This window comes from Pseudophryne corroboree, chromosome 6 (assembly GCF_028390025.1).
Source record: "Pseudophryne corroboree isolate aPseCor3 chromosome 6, aPseCor3.hap2, whole genome shotgun sequence".
Lineage (NCBI taxonomy): Eukaryota > Metazoa > Chordata > Amphibia > Anura > Myobatrachidae > Pseudophryne > Pseudophryne corroboree.
Genome location: NC_086449.1, coordinates 523185311 through 523201148, shown reverse-complemented (window position 1 = coordinate 523201148; position 15838 = coordinate 523185311). Strand labels below are relative to the sequence as shown.

General features: G+C 44.8%; 1 long non-coding RNA gene across 1 annotated transcript in view; it reads right to left on the bottom strand.

Moving 5' to 3' along the window:
- LOC134935409 (uncharacterized) overlaps positions 1–8668 on the bottom strand; it is a 98008-nt gene extending 89340 nt beyond the window's left edge. The window contains exons 1-2 of the long non-coding RNA XR_010180118.1: positions 8474–8668; positions 5988–6133 (exon numbers count right to left, since the gene is read on the bottom strand). This is a non-coding gene — a long non-coding RNA (uncharacterized LOC134935409). The remainder of the gene's footprint in view (positions 1–5987; positions 6134–8473) is intronic.
- Positions 8669–15838: the final 7170 nt, after the last annotated feature.

The window sequence follows — 15838 nt, the reverse complement described above, 5'->3', positions numbered from 1 at the left end:
GCCATTGTTCTTTGGATAATATTAATTATTTATTGTGCCTACAGTAGTCTGGGGCTGTTAAAATATCAATACATTTAGTTAACAAAACTATAAGTGAACTTTTTCTTTCCTCATACAAACTTCTAAATGTAATTTGACATGGAAGCAGGGATTGTTATGAAATGGTATACAGAGGCGTCACTCACGGACTCACCTCTTGGACACACGGTGCGGCGGCAAAAGAGGGGGCGGGGCTTCGTGGGAAGGGGCGAGGCTTCACGGACTGACATCTTGTTTATCAGCTTGAATGACTTGAAAGGGGCGTGGCTTCCCAAAAGGGGCGGAACCTCGCGTCCCGACACCCGTTTTTTTTCCAACTTGGGGGGGTTAGAAGGTGCAGGCTCACTGCTGGGGAGTGCTGTGCCTGCAGTGCTGGCTCCTCCACAATGACAGGAGCCGACTGCTGCACTTCATATAACAGTGCAGCACTCAGCTCCTGTCTCTAAGCAGGAACCGGCATTTTGGTGTCACCCCTCGGTGGGTGACACCCGGGAGCGGGCCGCACCCCCCTTGTGACGCCACTAAGGTATATAGGAATGAAAAAAATATGACCCAGTAGTGAGAATGTGAAAGGAGTCCATTTGCTTAGAGGTTGCCATTTTATTGATTAGAGTGGAGTAATTTCATGCCGTTTTACATTGAGGTGAACAAGATAAATGGCTCCCTAATTGTTTAATGGAGACAACTTTAAATAGACTTTAAATGAAAGGACATACATTCAGAGGAAGGTCTTCGGTTTTAAGGGTTCAGTATGATTTACCGACGGACACAATACATATGGTCATAATCCCGACAGCCATTGATCTACAATCAAAATACAGAGACGGTCAAAATACCAACATTCATTATGTTGACATGTTCAATATGCCGACATAGTCAGAATACAGACATTTGAAATGCAGACATGTCAAAATACCAATGAGTTTTCTGTTTTTTGTGTGTGTCAATGTCGACACAGGTTGACATGGACACCGTCTAAGTGTACCGCTTCCCCTCACATGGCTCCCTGCACTTGCCATGCTTCCGGCATGGTGCCTCGCTGTGCTGGGCACACTATTATATTCCCCCTCCAGGTCCACTGGGATGGTAAAGTATGCACAAGTCTGTTTTTTTTTGTTTTGTTTTTTAAATGCCTTAAAAATGCATGTTGGCATTTTGACATGTCATTATTTCAAATGTTGGTATTCTGACTATGGGGGTATGTAATTAGTTCTAATCACTTTGGACCTAATGAATTTGCCCCACATGAGTATTCAAATAGGGCCGATTTCAGCTGTTTTGAAAGCATTTTCACCAGTGCCTTTTCACCTTTTTTATTAAGTGAAAAGTCATTGGCGAAAAATGCCTCAAAATCGTAGAAAATGGCCCGCATTTTCGATGGAAAAAAAGTGGATTCGCCGCGTGTTCTCCGCCCCTGCCACATTTTTCGCCTAGGCAAAAAATTCAGCCCTGCTATTGCATAAGGCGAATCTCCATTCGCACTAAAGATAGCGAAAAGGCTACATTTTTTCACCTAGATGGAAAAACAAAGCTAATTGCATACCCTCCTATGTTAGCATTTTGAACATGTTGGCATAATGAATATTGGTATTTTGACCATATCGGTATTTTGACTGTCGGTCAATGGCTGTCGGGATTATGACCGTCGGTATTGTGTCCATCGGTAAAACAACTACTAACCTGTTTTATTAATGTTTGGCTTGTGATAAAAGACCTCACTATGTTGATTTAAGAGCTTATATGGAGAATGGATGGATGTTTCTGGTTGTATAAGGGTAAGTATAACATAACCTAGAAATAAGCAGTTTTTATGACCTGTTCTTAGAACGGTAAGTTCTTTAAGGAGAGCTATTTCAGAGGAGAGAAGTGGCAAAATTGTCTTCTTCCACTGGAGATTGTAAAGCGGTTTGAAATAAAGACTGCTTTAGTCACTGAAGCATATGGAGCTTAGTCATTCAAAATACATTTCTGATCTGGTTGTTCACATAGTTGATAGGATTGCACTAAGAGAAGGGCCATTGAGTCTGAATTTATGGAGTCAAAGTTCCATAAAAACATAATTTAATATGGTAGAACGCTTCTTTCAGTGATCCAAGTCATACGTTTTGGATTGATGTACATATGAGAGAATGTTAAATATTCTTCTAGTATTGTCTAGTGTCTGTCTCTCTGGGATAAAGTCAGTATGGTCTGAGTTGACTATCTAGGGAAGAAGTAAATATAGACTAGATACAGATGGGTCCACGGTTATCTTGACTAGTTTTCTGCGCCTAGTCACAACATGACTTATTAGCATAAACCAGGGGTGGCCAGACTTTTGGAGTCGGCGATCTGCTTTGACAACTGAAAAGCTTTTGTGCTCTATCTAGGTGGAATAATCGGCGCGCGCCAAAAAAAGGGGCGTGGCATAACAAAAAAGTGGGCATGGTATAACAAAAAGTGGACGTGGTATAACAAAAAAGGGATGTAGCCTTGCTGCACAGAGTCTAATGACTGTCTCGCACAAAATAACACATTGGCCCCCACAGGTAAAATATCTCAAACACATATGCCCCCACAGTGCCAGATATGCCCCCACAGTGCCAGATATGACCCCACAGTGCCAGATACAGATATGCCCCCACAGTTCCATGTGCCCACAGGGCCAGATATGACCTCACAGTGCCAGATAAGCCCCCACAGTGCCAGATTACAGATATGCCCCCACAGTGCCATGTGCCCACAGTGCCAGATATGCCCCCACAGTGCCAGATTATAGATATGACCCCACAGTGCCATGTGCCCACAGTGCCAGATATGCCCCCACAGTGCCAGATACAGATATGCCCCACAGTGCCATGTGCCCACAGTGCTATATTTGCCCCCACAGTGCCACATATGACCCCACAGTGCCAGATACAGATATGCCCCCATTGTGCCAGATATGTCCCCACATTGCCAGATATGCCCCCACAGTGCCAGATACAGATATGCCCCCACTGTGCCATGTGCCCACAGTGCCAGATATGCCCCCATAGTACTGCTCACTGTGCTGTATGTGGAGAGCGCAGCGCACGCTTCTCCTGCCTGCCACCCTGCCTCTCAGTCTGATCTATGGCGGTGACGGCAGCGTGTATATATCAAATCAGGCGCCGGTCCGCGAGCTCTGATTGGCTAACGAACCGGCGCCTGATTTTAGCTATACACTCCGCCGTCACTGCCGGAGACCAGACTGAGGGGCAGGGCGGCAGGCAGGAGAGTCGCGGCTTCGGGTGGATGGGCGGCGGATCGCGATCGACTGGTTGCATGTCCGCAAACGACCAGTCGATCGCGATCGACTGTTTGGCCACCCCTGGCATAAACCCTTCATCTATTGTTCTCAACTGCAATACAATACAGAGAACAATACAGCAGGGGATTAAGTCATTACAGCAGGGGATTAAGTCCGATTGGCCAGTCTCAGTTTATCCTATTAAAGGTCAAGATAAATGTGGACTCATCTGTACCAGTAAGAACACAAACATTTTTAAATCAGTATTCATGGCTATAGATCTATAGTTAGAGCTAAAAGCATTGTCTTCATGAAAATAGAAAAAAAACAAATTTTTATAATTAAATAGAAGTTGGATATGGGTACACAGGTGTATCATGCCTACATCTATAGTATTGATTAGGTCCTGGTTCAGAGATGTTGGATGCAGTCAGGGCCGGTACCGGGGCTTCTGGCGCCCGGGCGGCATTAGGGGGCAAGGCTTCATACAGGGGCGTGGTCAGTTACGCCCCCTGTACTGTTGTAGGATGTGCGTTGCGCGATGACGCCATCGCGCACCGCACAGCAAAGGTCCTCTCTATGAAGGTAAACTAGACGCTAAGCGTCTAGTTCCCTTCGTGGAGAGGACCTTTGCTGTGCGGTGCGCGATGACGTCAACGCGCACCGCACATCATTACAGTGAAGGTCCTCTCCAGGAAGGGAAATTAGACGTCTAGCGTCTAGTTTCCCTTCACAGCGGGTAGCCCACGAAGGGAAACTAGACGCGTAGCGTCTAGTTTCCCTTCACAATGGACAGCGGGCCGCGGCAGTGGGGGGCACCACAGCAGCAGCGGATCTTGCCATGGTGCTGCGCCCTCTGGAAGGCGGCGCCCCGGGCAAAAGTCCTGCTTGCCCGTGGCAAGATCCGCTACTGGATGCAGTGGAGCATTTTCTTGCCACTGCGCATGCGTTAAAGTCACACCACACATGTGCCGTTATGGTGTTGTGATGGCAGTCACAGTGAGGATTTAGTCACACAGTGATTTACAGTCAAGGAGAGATTGTGAGAAATGACGGGTTTGACTACTGCATTTTAGTAGTCAAACCCGTCATTTCTCACAATCTCTGTGTTGCAACCACTTTGGGGTATGTAACTGCCTGCAACTACGATCCCTAACAAAGGAAAAATGGCACTGGCCTCTCAGTTTCATCAGCCAGTATGTGTGACTATGCGAGTCCGATGTCTGTGTCTTCATACACAGGTGGCAGATTTGAGATGCCTCCATTGGGCGTCTTAGTACAAATACCGACGGCTGGGACATTTGCGTATTTTCTTACTAATTCGCAGCCTCAATGGCATATATCTCTGAATCAGGCCTCAAGTTATGCTTGTCTCATCTTTTTTGAAAGCCCTCATGGAATGGGAGCTTTATGTCCATTGTGTTCCATCAGAATGTTGGTGAAGGTTATCAGGGAAATTGAGGTTAGTATATTCAGACCATGATGTGAATATTCTGTGAGTATTATGTTAACAAGGCAACACAGCGCTTCTGGTGGATTCGGTTTATTAGGTCAACATTCACAATGTTGACATGATGCACATATCGACACTGATGAAATGTTGACATGGTCACAATGTCAATAATGCAGTTTTCAAGCGTGACTACCTCTAACCCTAACACTCATGTCATATGACGACATTTTGTCCCTGTTGACGTATTCCAGATATCAGCATGTTAGATGTTAACATCATGACTGTTGACATTTTGGTGTCCGCATAAAGTCAATATTATGACTGCATACCCTTCATAGACACGAGACAGAGGATGATATTAGGATGACATTCATAATATCAACATGAGAATGTCAACATGGTGCATATGTCAACAAGATATTTTTTAGTTATACCTAACGCTAACCCTAACTCCTTACGGCAATGTAGACATTTTCACTATGTTTATGTGGACATTCCAACCATGTGAACATCACATCCACTGGACATTGCAATGTTGACATCATGACTGCATACCCAGAGTCAAAATGTCCCTATGCAGTCTTAATGTCGATATTTACTATGTTGACATTCATAAATACGGACAACAGAATGTCGACAGTCATGATGTAGACATCTAACATGCGCACCATGTTGACATTATAAAAGTGGATATGGTGAATGTCAACCTAATAAACCAAATCCATTGTTATGTTGCCATGTTACCATATACTTGCATAATATTCACATCATTATGTACATATACTAACCTCAATTTCCCAAATACCTTTCACCAACTTTCTGATGTAATACAATGAACATCAGTCTCCCATTCCATGAGGTCTTTCAAAAGAAGTAAAGAAAAGCAGAACTTGTATCACCTTCAGATTCATAACCCAGTACAAAGATGTTTGACACTACAAATAGAATCCGTTATGGACCACTCCCACAAAGCCATGTGCTTTCTCTTTGTTATATAATAGTCTTCTGTTTCACTTCTATTTTTTAATAGGACTGCATCCTAGTAGTAATTATATAGCTGCTTACTGTCTTGCTAGCAAAATATTGGTAATTTAAGTAGAATGTTACAAAGTAAATATAAATACAGAACGCATACAGTGCTAGAAAAGTCTAAAGTGTTTTCATGTAGCCTTCAATGCAGACAGTTTAGAAGTATAGAAAAGTTACAGCCCATTGTCTTTTACACCAAATCTGGACTTTCCTTACTCTTGTTCAATTTAAGATGAGAACTCAGACTCAGTGGTGTCGAGTCTGATCTGTCAGCCAGTAGCAGCAGCCTCTCTCCCCAGTCTAGCACACGCTGCTGTGTGCTTGGCTGCGGTGGATCCAGGAAGTACAGCAGCCTCCTCTGCCTATGGAGGGAAAGCGATCACACTTATGACCAGAGCCGGCCGTAGGTATAGGCAAACTAGGCAATTGCCTAGGGCATTTGATATGCCCAGGGGCATCAGCAGCTTCTGCTGATTAAAATGATATGCGGCATGCCTATATTCTGTGTATAGCATTTCATATGCAGATACAGCCACAGTCTCACACAGTATATTGGCATGCCGCATATCATTTTAATCAGCAGAAGCTGCTTGTGCATCCTAGCCACATAGCAATGCAAATAAGATGCATTTTCATAAAAAAAGGTGCAAGAGGCAAGATTTATGAGGACACATCTGTATCCAAGCGGAGGCAGAGGTCACAGTGTTAGTGGCAGTGTGAGTGCTGTGTGCATGTGAGTGGGTTGGTTCTTGTGCAGTAGTGTTCGGAATATGTGTAAGGAGCATTATGTGTGTCATGTAAAAATGCATTAATAATGTGCAACATATGTGTAAGGGGCACTATGTGTGTCATTATGTGTATAAGGGTATTAATAATGTGCGGCATATGTGTAACCGGGTACTACTGTATGTGTGTCATTATGTGTATAGGGGCACTAATAATGTGCAGCAAATGTGTAGGGGGCACTGTGTGTGTCATTTTGTGTATAAGGGCATTAATAATGTGCAGCATATATGTAAAGGACATTATGTGTAAAAGAGCATTAATAAATAAAGGGGCATTACTGTTTGGAATTATGTGTATAAATGCATTACTGTGTGGCATTATGTGTATAAGGTGCTCTACTATGTGGCGTTGCGTATAGAAAGGGCACTACGGTGTCATCTAATATGAATAAAGAGCAATAGGGTGTGGTGTAATGTGAATAAGGAGCAATTCAGTGTGGTGTAATGTGAATAAGGGGCTCTCCTGTGAGGAGTAACGTTTATAAGGTAAAGTAATACTACTGTGGGATGTAATATGAATTATGGACACTATCGCATGATCAAATGTGAATAAAGTTGCAGTACGGTGTGGCGTAATTGGAATTGGGGTTACTATTGTGTGGCCATGCCCCTTGCCAGCAAAAACACACCCCTTTTTGGGCTGTGTGCCAAATGTGCGAACTGTTCCTATTTAAAATATAGGGGGTACAAACACCAAAATAAGGACTGTTATGGGTGAGGGGTGATGGTGGTGGGAAAGAGGTGCAAGGTCAGAGGCGGAACCAGCGGTGGTGCTAGGGGGCACCAGCCAAAATTTTGCCTAGGGCATCATATTGGTTAGGGCCGGCTCTGCTTATGACCCCCCTCACACCTCACTCAACCCCACCCCGACTCTGCCCTTGACCAAGGGTTCATGATGCCCCCTTTTTCTGGTACTTTAGTCTTATTTTTTTTATTTTGAAGGGGGCATGACCACAGCCTCTTAAATTACTCAGTCCCGGGCAAGCTCTCTACGTTGAACTGTAGAGTGTAATAATAATAATAATAATAATAATAATAATAATGTTTTCTGGATAATGCTTTCTCTTAGGCCAATATCAAGTAAATTTCTTAAGGCGTCAAAGTATTTAATCCACCTAAAAATCATGCAAATAATATTGATTTGGTATTGATAGCATTTCCATGCATGCACATTTGCATAGGGAGAACAGGTTGCACATGTGCAGTTGGCAAAAGAAAGAAAAGGTACGCATTTGCAATGGAGCAAGAGAGATGGGCAGGAACGTGAGAACATTGTTGTAGTATCAGAACATGAAATTCATTCTTTCCAAAACATTGATCCTATTTCCTACTATTAAGCTGTGAACTTGCTTCTTTAACATAAACATTCCTGTTTAATATAACTATGCCCATACATTTGTCAGATTGATTAATAGCAAGTTTCTTGTTATCTATGAGTTCCTTTAAAGCTTCTTTCTGCTGTGTAGATTAGTTTTAGTTACATTCCATATTATAAACAGCTTTTTCATTCATTTCGTAGGTTTTTATGTAACAACCTTTAAAATCCAATGCCAAACAATAGGAAGGAAAGTCCTTCTTATTAAGCGCTCACGTAACTGCAGCTGTTATCCTTTATATAGCAGATCAGCTCAATCTGCACGCAACATAGCACTCAGAATCATATAAAGTAAAAACCACAGCGCTGTTCTCAACAAATTTTCAGAGAGTTCCTGATTTCCATAAGAATATGGTAAACTTATTCCAATAATCCAAAATAGTCCAGCATAAACCACAGGTAGGTTTTATAACTAAAATCACTTTAATAAAAAATTTCCTTAAAAATTCCTCCTTTTACTCTTGCAAAAAGCAGTGACAGTTTGGCAGGGCAAATGAAATATAATTCCCGGCTTTCAGATATACACATGGCACGGAGCTCACCGGATCCTCAGGATGCCGTTCTATGCACAGATGCTGAATCACTACCTCTAGCTGTCCTCTCCCCATGAGACTCCCAGCACTGCAGCGCCACCGGACTGTACCGCTCTTCTCCTGTTGCTCCCAAACACTGCCTCCTTGCTGTATACAGATAGTGACCAAGTCCACCTGCTGCCGTGCATTTCCACCCTAATTGGGTCTTTGTCAAGGCACAGGTGGGCTTGGTCTGGTCACTCTATTTATATTGCTTCCTAAGAATCCGGCATGCTCACTCCCGTGTATATTTACACATCTTCCGGGGTTATTTAAAGTCATATCTCCATATAATAATAATACATTCCACCTTTTACAATCTATAAAATCTCACATTTTTACCTACACTGATGCACACCTTCAATTCCCACACAATGATTATAATATCGTCAACATTAATTGTTTATATTTGGTATCCTTAATGCTGTAATTGATAGGAAAGCCAAGATCTTTTTCATTTGAAGAATACAAGATTTTTTTTATTTAGAGAATACATGACTGTGAATATACATAGCATTGTGCATAACTTAAATATCATTCAATATCATGCCAGCATTCCTATTTCAGCACTTGGATCTTCCTAACAGAATATGGGGTATAGAATGTGATCACAGGAACCACTTTAATTCAAAACTTCTATTTAGACCTCTTGGTTGAAGTGTTTTGAGTTTGTGGATCCACCACATCTCCCTCCTCACCAATGCTGTTGCCACATCATCTTGTCTCCAACTTCCCTTTACATGATCAATTATTTTGCAACTTCTAATGCTATTTATGGAACAATCATGTACCTCTTTACAATGAGCTGATAAACAATGATTTTCCACTCCTTTTTTTTATATTTTTGAGATGTTCTCCCATTCTGATTTTAAATGGGCGACTAGCAGGGCCGTCTTTTTCTTATGGGCTCAATGGGCACTTGCCCAAGGGCCCCAGGCGTATAAGGGCCCTAGGCTGATAGCCGAGGGTCCCGTCTTTCCAGGGGTACCAGATTTTTTAAAATCGGGCAAGGGGAATCAGAGATATCCGACTTCAAAGCAGTGGTCCCCATCCAAGACTGTTAATTGCTCTTCCCAGCCAGATATCTCGGATTCTGTTTGACTTATATTTTTTCTGAGGATATATTCCAAAAGATGGGACTCTCCCCTTTCAGTGGACACTGGCATCTTGTCTCTACTATGCCCAGAACCAGAGATATCAGCCTTCCAGCAGCTGGTCCCTGCTTCAGCTCTGCAGGCCTGGTATGCAGTTTTATATTTTCGTTGGTGGATTGCTCTGGCTCCTGAACTCTGATTACCAAGTCCCCAGTACCTCCTGAAAGGTGAGACTCTTTAGTGTTTTTATCCCATTCAAAGCTAAGAAATCTATTTCCAGGAATTTGAGATATCTGCAGTCAAGCAAGCTGCCCTCTCACCGCAAAATGGTGAATATTAAGCCCACTCCACTATCCACCCCTCCCCTGCGTATTAAACACCCCCTACCACCCTGGAAGTCATGTACCAGGGCCCCTTCATTCACCCCAATGCCCCCTTATACAGTTTAGTGTTCTCACCACCGCATCTGTGCAGTAAAAGATTAATTAGCAGAAATGACTGCTCCAGGTCCTACATGCTGAGCTGAAGATAGAACACCCCCTACTGCCCACGGGACATCAAAGCTGCCGCTGATAGCACCCCCAACCCCTACAGCTGGAGGATAGGTAGGGGCCCCAGTGCATTGTTGTGCCCAGGGGCCCACACTGCTGTTAAGACGGCCCTGGCGACTAGTTCTCCCTATGTACTGTTTCATACACTGACATTGTATCAAATAAACAACATTGTTGCTTCCACATGTCACAAAATGATCTATTTTATACTCTCTATTTGTGGTATTTGATACAAAGGTTTCAATTTTATTACCTTCCTTGCTCTTAATACACTTGCATCCTGTACACAGGCAACACCTAAAAAAAACTTTTGATTTTATTCTGGTGATCATAGTAGGGCTAGGGGCAAACGCGTTCTTCACTAAACGTGTTTTTAAATTAGGACCCCATTTATATATAACTGTAGGTTTTTCCGGCAATATTTTTTCTAAAATGGGATCAGTTTTTAAAATACACCAATGCTTTCCCAACGCAGCTTCAGTGCTCTTGTATTCACTATCATATGTTGTTATCAAAGGGATGGTTAGGTCTCCTTCCTTTTTCTTGGTAGTTTTACGTAATAGTGCATCTCTTTCAATTTTCTCTATATCTACCAAGGTGTGATCTAAACTTTCCTGATTGTAACCTTTATTCAAAAATTGTTCTTTCATCACCAGCAATTGTTCTTTGTATATCAGATCCTCAGTACAATTCCTTTTTAGATGTCTGAACTGACTTCCAGGGACACCCCGCAGCCAACTAGGATGATGGCTGCTATCCCTGCCTATTAAAGAGTTGCTATCTATAGGCTTAGCATAATTTTTTGTACAAATCTTTTATATACACTGTCAGATCCAAATAATTGATTTTGCACTCACTAATCATAAAGGTCAAAATTACACCGAAATCATTCGTATTCAAACTGTCTTGAAATTTTTTCAGAGACTCTTCACCACCTCTCCACACAAAAATGATGTCATCTATGTAGCGATGGTATTCTACAAGACCTGCCCCATTTCGTTCCATATATTTTGCTCCTCCCACAAGTTCATAAATATATTTGTGAAACTGGGGGTGAACTGCGTACCAATCGCTGTCCCCAGGCATTGCACATAATGAGTAGCCTTAAAGAAGTGGTTATTTTTCAAAATAAATTCTATACTCTGAAAGATAAACTCTTTAACTTTACTTCCATATTCTCATTATTTAATGCCTCTTCCACTGCCTGTAAGCCACGATCATGTTCTATTATCGAATATAAAGATCCCACGTCTGCAGTCACCAGGAGGTCACCTTGTTGCCATTGTACATCTTTAAATTTATTTCTCTAACGTCCTAAGTGGATGCTGGGGACTCCGTAAGGACCATGGGGATTAGCGGCTCCGCAGGAGACTGGGCACAACTATAAAGAAAGCTTTTAGACTACTGGTGTGCACTGGCTCCTCCCACTAAGACCCTCCTCCAGACCTCAGTTGGATTCTTGTGCCCGGCTGAGCTGGATGCACACTAGGGGCTCTCCTGAGCACCTAGAAAGAAAGTATATTTAGGTTTTTTTATTTTCAGTGAGATCTGCTGGCAACAGACTCACTGCAGCGAGGGACTAAGGGGAGAAGAAGCGAACCTACCTAACAGGTGGTAGTTTGGGCTTCTTAGGCTACTGGACACCATTAGCTCCAGAGGGATCGACCGCAGGACCCGACCTTGGTGTTCGTTCCCGGAGCCGCGCCGCTGTCCCCCTTACTGAGCCAGAAGCACGAAGAAGGTCCGGAAAATCGGCGGCAGAAGACTTCGGTCTTCACCAAGGTAGCGCACAGCACTGCAGCTGTGCGCCATTGCTCCTCATGTACACCTCATACTTCGGTCACTGATGGGTGCAGGGCGCTGGGGGGGTGGGGGTGGGGGGGGCGCCCTGAGGGCAATAAATAACACCTTGGCTGGCAAAATATACATCATATATAGTCCTAGAGGCTATATAGATGTAAAATTACCCCTGCCAGTATTACAGGAAAAGCGGGAGAAAGTCCGCCGAAAAGGGGGCGGGGCTTCTCCCTCAGCACACTGGCGCCATTTTCCCCTCACAGTTCCGCTGGAAGGAAGCTCCCTGGCTCTCCCCTGCAGTCTGAATACTACAGAAGGGTAAAAAAGAGAGGGGGGGCACTAAATTTAGGCGCAGTATAGATATTATATATATATAATATATATAAAAAAGCAGCTATAGGGAAAACACTCATTGATAGTGGGATCCCAGTGTTATATAGCGCTCTGGTGTGTGCTGGCATACTCTCTCTCTGTCTCGCCAAAGGGCTTTGTGGGGTCCTGTCCTCTGTCAGAGCATTCCATGTGTATTTGCAGTGTGTCGGTACGGCTGTGTCGACATGTTTGATGAGGAGGCTTATGTGGAGGCGGAGCAGATGCCTGTAAATGTGATGTCACCCCCTGCGGGGTCGACACCTGAGTGGATGGTGCTGTGGAAGGAATTACGTGATAGTGTCGACTCCTTACATAAAAGGTTTGACGACATACCAAATGTGGGACAGCCGGCTTCTCAGCCTGTGCCTGCCCAGGCGTCTCAAAAACCATCAGGGGCTCTAAAACGCCCACTACCTCAGATGGTTGACACAGATGTCGACACGGATACTGACTCCAGTGTCGACGACGAAGAGACTAATGTAACTTCCAGTAGGGCCACACGTTACATGATTGAGGCAATGAAAAATGTGTTGCACATTTCTGATGTTACCCCCGGTACCACAAAAAAGGGTATAATGTTTGGAGAGAAAAAACTACCAGTAGCTTTTCCTCCATCTGAAGAGTTAAATGAAGTGTGTGAAGAAGCGTGGGCTTCCCCTGATAAAAAGCTGGTAATTTCTAAGAGGTTACTAATGGCGTACCCTTTCCCGCCAGAGGATAGATCACGCTGGGAAACATCCCCTAGGGTGGATAAAGCGCTCACACGCTTGTCAAAGAAGGTGGCACTACCGTCTCCGGATACGGCCGCCCTGAAGGAATCTGCTGATAGAAAACAGGAGGCTATCCTGAAATCTATATATACACACACAGGTGTTATACTGAGACCGGCTATAGCTTCAGCCTGGATGTGCAGTGCTGCTGCTGCGTGGTCAGATTCCCTGTCAGAAAATATAGATACCCTAGACAGGGACACTATTTTGCTAAATGTAGAGCATATAAAAGACGCACTTTTATACATGAGGGATGCACAGAGGGATATTTGCCGGCTGGCATCCAAAATTAGTGCACTGTCCATTTCTGCCAGGAGAGGGTTATGGACTCGGCAGTGGACAGGTGATGCAGATTCCAAACGACACATGGAAGTTCTGCCTTATAAGGGTGAGGAATTGTTCGGGGATGGTCTCTCGGACCTCGTTTCCACAGCAACAGCTGGGAAGTCTACATTTTTGCCCCATGTTCCCTCACAACCAAAGAAAGCACCGTATTATCAGGTACAGTCCTTTCGGCCCAATAGGGGCAAGCGGGTTAAAGGCGCGTCCTTTCTGCCCAGAGGCAGAGGTAGAGGGAAAAAGCTGCAGCATACAGCCAGTTCCCAGGAGCAAAAGTCCTCCCCCGCTTCCTCTAAGTCCACAGCATGACGCTGGGGCTCCACAGGCGGAGCCAGGGCAATCAGTGGGCTCGCTCACGGGTGGATCCCTGGATCCTTCAAATAGTATCTCAGGGGTACAAACTGGAATTCGAGACGTCTCCCCCCCGCCGTTTCCTCAAATCTGCCTTGCCAACCACTCCCTCAGGCAGGGAGGCAGTGTTACAGGCAATTCAAAAGCTGTATTCACAACAAGTGATAGTAAAGGTGCCCCTACTTCAACAAGGAAGGGGTTACTATTCCACAATGTTTGTGGTACCGAAACCGGACGGTTCGGTGAGACCCATTTTAAATTTGAAATCCTTGAACACATATATAAAAAAATTCAAGTTCAAGATGGAATCGCTCAGGGCGGTTATTGCAAGCCTGGACGAGGGAGATTACATGGTATCGCTGGACATCAAGGATGCTTACCTACATGTCCCCATTTACCATCCTCACCAGGAGTACCTCAGGTTTGTGGTACAGGATTGTCATTACCAATTCCAGACGTTGCCGTTCGGTCTCTCCACGGCTCCGAGGGTCTTTACCAAGGTAATGGCGGAAATGATGATACTCCTTCGAAGGAAGAGAGTTTTAATTATCCCGTACTTGGACGATCTCCTGATAAAGGCGAGGTCCAGAGAGCAGTTGTTGGTAGGGGTAGCACTATCTCGGGAAGTGCTACAACAGCACGGCTGGATTCTAAACATTCCAAAGTCACAGCTGGTCCCTACGACACGCGTGCTGTTCCTAGGGATGGTTCTGGACACAGAACAGAGAAAAGTGTTTCTCCCGGAGGAAAAGGCCAAGGAGCTGTCATCTCTAGTCAGAGGCCTCCTAAAACCAAAACAGGTGTCCGTGCATCATTGCACGCGGATCCTGGGAAAAATGGTAGCTTCCTACGAAGCGATTCCATTCGGCAGGTTTCATGCAAGAACCTTTCAGTGGGACCTGTTGGACAAGTGGTCCGGATCGCATCTTCAGATGCATCGTCTGATAACCCTGTCTCCGAGGACAAGGGTGTCTCTGCTGTGGTGGCTGCAGAGTGCTCATCTTCAAGAGGGCCGCAGATTCGACATACAGGACTGGGTCCTGGTGACCACGGATGCCAGCCTTCGAGGCTGGGGAGCAGTCACACAGGGAAGAAACTTCCAAGGACTATGGTCAAGTCAGGAGACTTCCCTGCACATAAATATTCTGGAACTAAGGGCCATTTACAATGCCCTAAGTCAGGCAAAACCCCTGCTTCAAAACCAGCCGGTACTGATCCAGTCAGACAACATCACGGCGGTCGCCCATGTAAATCGACAGGGCGGCACGAGAAGCAGGACGGCGATGGCAGAAGCCATAAGGATTCTCCGATGGGCGGAAAATCACGTGTTAGCACTGTCAGCAGTGTTCATTCCAGGAGTGGACAACTGGGAAGCAGACTTCCTCAGCAGGCACGACCTCCACCCGGGAGAGTGGGGACTTCATCCAGAAGTCTTTCAAATGATTGTAAACCAGTGGGAAAAACCACAGGTGGACATGATGGCGTCCCGCCTACACAAAAAGCTAGAAAAATATTGCGCCAGGTCGAGAGACCCGCAGGCGATAGCTGTGGACGCTCTGGTAACACCGTGGGTGTACCGATCGGTTTATGTGTTCCCTCCTCTTCCTCTCATACCAAAGGTACTGAGGATAATAAGGAGAAGAGGAGTAAGAACTATACTCATTGTTCCAGATTGGCCAAGAAGAGCGTGGTATCCGGAACTTCAAGAAATGATGTCAGAGGACCCATGGCCTCTACCGCTCAGACAAGACCTGCTGCAGCAGGGGCCCTGTCTGTTCCAAGACTTACCGCGGCTGCGTTTGACGGCATGGCGGTTGAACACCGGATCCTGAAGGAAAAGGGCATTCCGGAGGAAGTCATTCCTACGCTGATAAAAGCTAGGAAAGAAGTAACCGCAAACCATTATCATCGCATATGGCGTAAATATGTTGCGTGGTGTGAGGCCAGGAAGGCTCCAACGGAAGAATTTCAGCTGGGCCGGTTCCTGCCCTTCCTACAGTCAGGGGTGACTATGGGCCTTAAATTGGGTTCCATTAAGGTCCAGATTTCGGCTCTATCGAT